The 10,006-nt window shown below is 35.4% G+C and overlaps 1 pseudogene; it reads right to left on the bottom strand.

Moving 5' to 3' along the window:
- Positions 1-452: 452 nt before the first annotated feature.
- LOC141405521 (prolyl endopeptidase pseudogene) lies at positions 453-2,660 on the bottom strand (annotated as a pseudogene).
- Positions 2,661-10,006: the final 7,346 nt, after the last annotated feature.

The following is a 10,006-nucleotide window of genomic DNA, read 5'->3' as shown; positions in this document are numbered from 1 at the left end:
CTTACCATAGTCGTGAATATTTAATTTTTTTCAGGGACTGTCAGAACTATAACCTTGGATATTTATAAGAATATTTTAAGGGACTCTTAGGGTCATAATCGTGGATTTTATAAGAATATATTTAAGTGACTGTCAGAGACATAATCGTTGATATTTATAAGAATATTTTTGAGGCCTGTCAGAGTCATAGTCGTGGATGTTTGTAAGAATAATTTTGAGGGACTACCAGGCCTGTAATCATGGATATTACTATGAATATTTTGAAGAGGACCGTGGATTGCTATAATCGTGGATATTTATACCAACATTTTGGGAGCTATAAATTGAGGGTTAATCAAGGCATGGTTAACATTTATTTGAAAAAATAAAAATAAAAGACACTCATTGCTGGCTTTTTATATCCATAATGGTTACCATTTATTCAAATATTTTTGATGTTAGGATATTAAAACACTTTTTTAATTCCAAAAACAAAATAAAACTCTTTAAAATATGTTTCAAAAATTAGCCTTGTCCAAATTAAGGCTGCGCATGAAAAAGCAAAACATATCAGTACACTCTTCAATCTTTTTAGATGTTGGTTTACCATCACCATGACCAGTATTTGTATAGACCCGTAGGAGTATGGGATTTTTCTGATGTTCCGAATTGCGAACTGCCTCTTGAAGAGCAGCAGTAAATTTCAATGAATGCAAAGGACTGACACGATCATCATGATCAGCAGTGATTATCAATGTTGTGGGATATTCTTCAGCCGTTGCCGTTGGTATATGGACATTATGTAACGGTGAATATGTTAAAAGGTTTTCAAAATGTTGCTTTTCATCTGGATTGCCATATTCGGAATACCATAGATAACCAATGGTAAATTTGTCATAACGTAACATATCCATTACACCCACATTGACTATAGCTGATCCACACAGATCTGGCCGCTGGTTGATGCAAGCAGCCACCAAGAGGCCACCATTAGATGTACCTTCAATCACGAGACGATCCTTGCTGGTGTAATTGTTGGCCAGCAAATATTCAGCAGCTGCCTGGAAATCATTGAAAACATTTTGTTTGTTCAGAAGGCGGCCAGCATCGTGCCACTTCTCACCATACTCACCGCCACCACGCAAGTTGGGATAGGCTACGACACCATCAAAGCTGTTAATAAATATATAATCGACAATACTAAATGTAGGTGCCACTATGGTATTAAAGCCACCGTAGCCATTTAACCAACAAGGACGTGGTGTTCTTTGACCCGAGTGGGGCTTTTTATATGCAATAAACATGGGAACCTTAGAGGAGTCCTTACTTTCATAAAATATCTGTTCCACTTGATAATTGGCTGGATTGTATCCCTCAATGTTAGGCTTAGTCTCCCGCCAAACTTTTGGTGTAAAATTATTCCACTTAAAGTCGTAATGATATATGATTCCAGGAACAAGAAACGAAGAAAATTTGTAAAACAAATCTGAGTGTGTCTTTTCGGCCTGCAGGTCATCTATGCTACCAATATCCAAATCAAATGTATGTAGCAATTTACCAGTTTCTAGGGAATTTATTTGCAATACAGCTTTGACATCATGAATGTAGTGGAGCACCAGTTTACTATTGTCCACACAATATGCGTTATCCAAAACATCGGTGGGATGTTCTGGTATCAGTATCTGCCAATTGTCTTCTGCGGGACTATCGAAATCTATTACTAGGACACAATAATTCGTGGCATTGCTATTCGTGAGGAAATACGCCTTGGAACCGTTGTTGGTTATGTATTTATAACGCGCTTCAAATGTGCCAATAATTTTTTTCAATTTCAATTTGGAGTTTATCTCCGCCTGGGCCTCCAAATCAGCATAGTATACCATATCATAATCCATATCTTTATACACACCCACCATCAAGTATTTACCGTCATCAAAAACATTGGTTATAAATTGCCAAGCAGGTTCTTCGGGGAATTCAACAACAAGTACATCCTTTTCCTGCGGCTGTCCAACATAGTGGTAAAACAATTTCTGATTTTCATTGGCATCAGTTTCAGAACCATCTGCAGAACCCTCTCGTTGGGGATAGCATGAGTAAAAGAAGCCTTTATTATCCTTGGTCCATGAAATGTTGGTAAATTTAACATTATTTAATATGTCATCCAAATCTTTATTCGCCTCCACATCACGTATATAAATCTTAACCCAATCTGACCCATTTGAACTCAGGGAATAAGCCATGAATTTACCATCGGGGGAAAAAGATGTGTCCTCCAATGCAATAGAACCATCTCTGGACAGAGTATTGGGATCGAAAAATATACGTGCTTCTCCCTCCAATCTATCCTGTTGGTACATCGCCTTCTGATTCTGCAGACCAGTATTCATCTCAAAGTAATAATATGTACCATGTTTCATGGGACAGCTGTACGATTCATAGTTCCATAGTTTGGTAAGTTTTTCTTTGATTTTTTCACGACCTGCACAATGTTCCAGAAAGTGTTCGCTGAGCTTATTCTGTTCTTCAATAAATTTTTTGGTTTCTTCCGAGTCGGGCTCCTCAAGCCAACGATAGGGATCTTTAATTTCTATGCCATGATGCATCTCCACAATGGTTTCATCTTTGCGGGCCACTGGGTATTTCAGGGGTGACATTTTGGCACTTTCACAGGCAATTGAGGTGGCAGTTGAGGTATTCATATTTGAAATAACTGGATTTATTCTTTAGATTTATGGAATAAATAGCGTCTCAGGATTTGTGGTGAATTTTGAATATTTTTTTAGTTATATTTTCTGGATCTATTGTAATCAAAATCGGAGGTAAAGTAATCTGCCAAAGAAAAAAAAAACAAAGCGATGAGTTTTTGTAACTTCAAATCCAGAGGCTGATTAAGGTCTTAAGACTTATTCTCCTATGTACCTGGTGTGATGTAGAAAATCAAATTTTCACTTTAACAGGAAACTTTGAAATCTGCTATTAAAAATCGAATGTAGCTGAGCTGTAAGGCACTTAACGCTTTTGAGTTGTAATTAAAACTGAAGCTCAAGTCCATGTTTTAAATGCATATAAACGCAACTTAATTGGCGCTACTCTGATAAAACCGTTGGCGCTGAAAGTATACTTATGTGCTATGAACTGTGGGAATGTAAATTTGCGGTGGTCAGTAATTGTTGCTGATTGCAATTGTGACAAAGCGATTATCAGCACAAGCGATTACTGCTGCAGTTGTAACAATAGTTCTAACGTATATTTCCCTCTTGACAGTGGTTAGAAATGATTACACACATACAATGGAAGTCAAAAGTAGCAGCTGTTCCAAAAACTATAATATTTAAGTGGATTTATACGAATATTTTTGAGTGACTGTCAGTGTCATAATCGTGGATATTTCTAAGGATATTTTTGAGGGATTATCAGGGCTATAATCGTGGATATTTACATGAATATTTTTGAGGGACTGTCGTGAATATTTTTAAGAATATCTTCAAGGGACTGTCAGGGCTATAATCGTGGATATTTATGAAAATATTTTTGAGGGACTGCCAGGTCTATAATCAGGGATATTTATAAGAATATTTTTGAGGGACTGCCAGGGTTATAATCGTGGATATTTATAAGATTTTTTTGAGGGACTGTCAGGGCTATAATCGTGGGTATTTATAAGAATATTTTTGAGGGACTGTCAGGGCTAGAATCGTGGATATTTATGAAAATATTTTTGAGGGACTGCCAGGTCTATAATCATGGATATTTATAAGAATATTTGTGAGGGACTTTCAGAGCTATAATCGTGGATATTTATAAGAATTTTTTTGAGGGACTGTCAGGGCTATAATCGTGGATATTTATATGAATATTTTTGAGGGACTGCCAGGGCTATAATCGTGGATATTTATAAAAATATTCTTGAGGGCCAGGGCTATGATCATGTAATTATAAGAATATTTTTGATGGACTGTCAGGGCTATAATTCTGAATATTTATAAGAATATTTTTGAGGGACTGCCAGGGTTATAATCGTGGATATTTATAAGATTTTTTTGAGGGACTGTCAGGGCTATAATCGTGGGTATTTATAAGAATATTTTTTATAATCGTGGATATTTATGAAAATATTTTTGAGGGACTGCCAGGTCTATAATCGTGGATATTTATAAGAATATTTTTGAGGGACTACCAGGGCTATAATCGTGGATATTTATAAGAATGTTTTTGAGGGACTGTCAGGACAATAGTCGTGGATATTTATAAGAATATTTGTGAGGGACTTTCAGAGCTATAATCGTGAATATTTATATGAATATTTTTGAGGGGCTGCCAGGGCTATAATCGTGGATATTTATAAGAATATTCTTGTGGGCCAGGGCTATAATCGTAGATATTTATGAGAATAGTTTTGAGGGACTGTCATTGCTATAATCGTGGATATTTATAAGAATATTTTTGAGGGACTGTCAGGGCTATAATCGTGAATATTTATATGAATATTTTTGGAGGACTGCCAGGGCTATAATCGTGGATATTTATAAGAATATTTTTGAGGGACTGCCAGGGCTATAGTCGTGGATATTTATAAGAATATTTTAAAGGGACTGTCAGAACATGTTTGAGGGACTGTCAGGGCTGTAATCGTGGATTTTTATAAGAATATTTTTGAGGGACTGCCAGGTCTATAATCGTGGATATTTATAAGAATATTTTTGAGGGACTGTCAGGGCTATAATCGTGGATATTTATGAAAATATTTTTGAGGGACTGCCAGGTCTATAATCAGGGATATTTATAAGAATATTTTTGAGGGACTGCCAGGGTTATAATCGTGGATATTTATAAGATTTTTTTGAGGGACTGTCAGGGCTATAATCGTGGGTATTTATAAGAATATTTTTGAGGGACTGTCAGGGCTATAATCGTGGATATTTATGAAAATATTTTTGAGGGACTGCCAGGTCTATAATCATGGATATTTATAAGAATATTTGTGAGGGACTTTCAGAGCTATAATCGTGGATATTTATAAGAATTTTTTTGAGGGACTACCAGGGCTATAATCGTGGATATTTATAAGAATGTTTTTGAGGGACTGTCAGGGCTATAGTCGTGGATATTTATAAGAATATTTGTGAGGGACTTTCAGAGCTATAATCGTGAATATTTATATGAATATTTTTGAGGGGCTGCCAGGGCTATAATCGTGGATATTTATAAGAATATTCTTGAGGGCCAGGGCTATAATCGTAGATATTTATGAGAATAGTTTTGAGGGACTGTCATTGCTATAATCGTGGATATTTATAAGAATATTTTTGAGGGACTGTCAGGGCTATAATCGTGAATATTTATATGAATATTTTTGAGGGACTGCCAGGGCTATAATCGTGGATATTTATAAGAATATTTTTGAGGGACTGCCAGGGCTATAATCGTGAATATTTATATGAATATTTTTGAGGGACTGCCAGGTCTATAATCGTGGATATTTATAAGAATATTTTTGAGGGACTGTCAGGTCTATAATCGTGGATATTTATAAGAATATTTTTGAGGGACTGCCAGGGCTATAATCGTGGATATTTATAAGAATATTTTTGAGGGACTGCCAGGGCTATAATCGTGAATATTTATATGAATATTTTTGAGGGACTGCCAGGGCTATAGTCGTGGATATTTATAAGAATATTTTAAAGGGACTGTCAGGGCTATAGTCGTGGATATTTATAAGAACATTTTTGAGGGACTGTCAGGGCTGTAATCGTGGATTTTTATAAGAATATTTTTGAGGGACTGCCAGGTCTATAATCGTGGATATTTATAAGAATATTTTTGAGGGACTGTCAGGGCTATAATCGTGGATATTTATGAAAATATTTTTGAGGGACTGCCAGGTCTATAATCATGGATATTTATAAGAATATTTGTGAGGGACTTTCAGAGCTATAATCGTGGATATTTATAAGAATTTTTTTGAGGAACTACCAGGGCTATAATCGTGGATATTTATAAGAATGTTTTTGAGGGACTGTCAGGGCTATAGTCGTGGATATTTATAAGAATATTTGTGAGGGACTTTCAGAGCTATAATCGTGAATATTTATATGAATATTTTTGAGGGGCTGCCAGGGCTATAATCGTGGATATTTATAAGAATATTCTTGAGGGCCAGGGCTATAATCGTAGATATTTATGAGAATAGTTTTGAGGGACTGTCATTGCTATAATCGTGGATATTTATAAGAATATTTTTGAGGGACTGTCAGGGCTATAATCGTGAATATTTATATGAATATTTTTGAGGGACTGCCAGGGCTATAATCGTGGATATTTATAAGAATATTTTTGAGGGACTGCCAGGGCTATAATCGTGAATATTTATATGAATATTTTTGAGGGACAGGGCTATAATCGTAGATATTTATGAGAATAGTTTTGAGGGACTGTCATTGCTATAATCGTGGATATTTATAAGAATATTTTTGAGGGACTGTCAGGGCTATAATCGTGAATATTTATATGAATATTTTTGAGGGACTGCCAGGGCTATAATCGTGGATATTTATAAGAATATTTTTGAGGGACTGCCAGGGCTATAATCGTGAATATTTATATGAATATTTTTGAGGGACTGCCAGGTCTATAATCGTGGATATTTATAAGAATATTTTTGAGGGACTGTCAGGGCTATAATCGTGGATATTTATGAAAATATTTTTGAGGGACTGCCAGGTCTATAATCGTGGATATTTATAAGAATATTTTTGAGGGACTGCCAGGGCTATAATCGTGGATATTTATAAGAATATTTTTGAGGGACTGCCAGGGCTATAGTCGTGGATATTTATAAGAATATTTTAAAGGGACTGCCAGGTCTATAATCGTGGATATTTATAAGAATATTTTTGAGGGACTGTCAGGGCTATAATCGTGGATATTTATAATAATATTTTTGAGGGACTGTCAGGGCTATAATCGTGGATATTTATAAGAATATTTTTGAGGGACTGCCAGGTCTATAATCGTGGATATTTATAAGAATATTTGTGAGGGACTGTCAGGGCTATAATCGTGGATATTTATAAGAATATTTTTGAGGGACTTCCAGGTCTATAATAGTGGATATTTATAATAATATTTTTGAGGGACTGTCAGGGCTATAATCGTGGATATTTATAAGAATATTTTTGAGGGACTGTCAGGGCTATAATCGTGGATATTTATAATAATATTTTTGAGGGACTGTCAGGGCTATAATCGTGGATATTTATAAGAATATTTTTGAGGGACTTCCAGGTCTATAATAGTGGATATTTATAATAATATTTTTGAGGGACTGTCAGGGCTATAATCGTGGATATTTATAAGAATATTTTTGAGGGACTGTCAGGGCTATAATCGTGGATATTTATAATAATATTTTTGAGGGACTGTCAGGGCTATAATCGTGGATATTTATAAGAATATTTTTGAGGGACTGCCAGGTCTATAATCGTGGATATTTATAAGAATATTTTTGAGGGACTGCCAGGTCTATAATCGTGGATATTTATAAGAATTTTTTTGAGGGACTGTTAGAGCTATAATCGTGGATATTTATAAGAATATTTTTGAGGGACTGCCAGGGCTATAATCGTGGATATTTATAAGATTTGTTTGAGGGACTGTCAGGGCTATAATCGTGGATATTTATAAGAATATTTTTGAGGGACTGCCAGGTCTATAATCGTGGATATTTATAAGAATATTTTTGAGGGACTGTCAGGGCTATAATCGTGGATATTTACAAGAATATTTTTGAGGGACTGTTAGGGCTATAATCGTGGATATTTATAAAAATATTTTTGAGGGACTGTCAGGGCTATAATAGTGGATATTTATAAGAATATTTTTGAGGGACTGTCGGGGCTATAATCGTGGATATTGAAAAGAATTTTTTTGACGGCCAGGGCTATGATCATGGATATTTATAAGAATATTTTGGAGGGACTGTCATGGCTATAATCGTGGATATTTATGAAAATATTTTTGAGGGACTGTCAGGGCTATAATCGTGGATATTTATAAGAATATTTTTGAGGGACTGTCAGGGCTATAATCGTGGATATTTATAAGAATATTTGTGAGGGACTGTCAGGGCTATAATCGTGGATATTTATAAGAATATTTTTGAGGGACTGCCAGGTCTATAATCGTGGATATTTATAAGAATATTTTTGAGGGACTTCCAGGTCTATAATAGTGGATATTTATAAGAATATTTTTGAGGGACTGTCAGGGCTATAATCGTGGATATTTATAATAATATTTTTGAGGGACTGTCAGGGCTATAATCGTGGATATTTATAAGAATATTTTTGAGGGACTGCCGGGTCTATAATCGTGGATATTTATAAGAATATTTTTGAGGGACTGCCAGGTCTATAATCGTGGATATTTATAAGAATTTTTTTGAGGGACTGTTAGAGCTATAATCGTGGATATTTATAAGAATATTTTTGAGGGACTGCCAGGGCTATAATCGTGGATATTTATAAGATTTGTTTGAGGGACTGTCAGGGCTATAATCGTGGATATTTATAAGAATATTTTTGAGGGACTGCCAGGTCTATAATCGTGGATATTTATAAGAATATTTTTGAGGGACTGTCAGGGCTATAATCGTGGATATTTACAAGAATATTTTTGAGGGACTGTTAGGGCTATAATCGTGGATATTTATAAAAATATTTTTGAGGGACTGTCAGGGCTATAATAGTGGATATTTATAAGAATATTTTTGAGGGACTGTCGGGGCTATAATCGTGGATATTGAAAAGAATTTTTTTGACGGCCAGGGCTATGATCATGGATATTTATAAGAATATTTTGGAGGGACTGTCATGGCTATAATCGTGGATATTTATGAAAATATTTTTGAGGGACTGTCAGGGCTATAATCGTGGATATTTATAAGAATATTTTTGAGGGACTGCCAGGTCTATAATCGTGGATATTTATAAGAATATTTTTGAGGGACTGTCAGGGCTAAAATCGTGGATATTTATAAGAATATTTGTGAGGGACTGTCAGGGCTATAATCGTGGATATTTATAAGAATATATTTGAGGGACTGTCAGGGCTATAATCGTGGATATTTATAAGAATATTTTTGTGGGACTCCCAGGTCTATAATCGTGGATATTTATAAGAATATTTTTGAGGGACTGTCAGGGCTATAATCGTGGATATTTATAAGAATATTTTTGAGGGACTCCCAGGTCTATAATCGTGGATATTTATAAGAATATTTTTGAGGGACTGTCAGGGCTATAATCGTGGATATTTATAAGAATATTTTTGAGGGACTCCCAGGTCTATAATCGTGGATATTTATAAGAATATTCTTGAGGGCCAGGGCTATAATCGTAGATATTTATGAGAATAGTTTTGAGAGACTGTCAGGGCCATATATGTGGATAGTTATAATAATATTTCTGAGGGACTGCTAGGTCTATAATCATGGATATTTATAAGAATATTTTTGAGGGACTGCCAGGGCTATAATCGTGGATATTTATAAGATTTTTTTGAGGGACTGCCAGGGCTATAATCGTGGATATTTATAAGAATATTTTTGAGGGACTGCCAGGTCTATAATCGTGGATTTTTATAAGAATATTTTTAAGGGACTGTCAGGGCTATGGTTGGTTGGTTTACGTGGTGGCTATACATTATAGCCTCAATTAGTATGTAAGAGATACCGTTTTGAAAAACCACACCACTCGTTCAGAGATTGCTATTTCGTTGTTGCATGTTGGCAGTTAAATCCAGCCTGATGAGTTAAGGAATCGCAGAAGGTCTCCCAGACCTACTTCTGTTATCTCTGTGATATCACGAAGGAACGGTTGTCTTAGAGCTTTGAATCGTCGTTGCATTTGTGCAGGGCAGGAACAGAGGAGGTGCTCAACAGTTTCCTCCTCTTCTTCATTCCCGCAGCTACGGCAGTGGTCATTGTGCGGTAGATTTAAACGTTTTGCATGGTTACCAATTG

This window comes from Musca autumnalis, unplaced genomic scaffold, assembly GCF_047663935.1.
Source record: "Musca autumnalis isolate F117 unplaced genomic scaffold, ASM4766393v1 scaffold_5, whole genome shotgun sequence".
NCBI classification, from domain to species: Eukaryota; Metazoa; Arthropoda; class Insecta; order Diptera; family Muscidae; genus Musca; species Musca autumnalis.
Note: the sequence above shows the minus strand (reverse complement) of the source record. Positions and strands in the feature narration are given on the sequence as shown.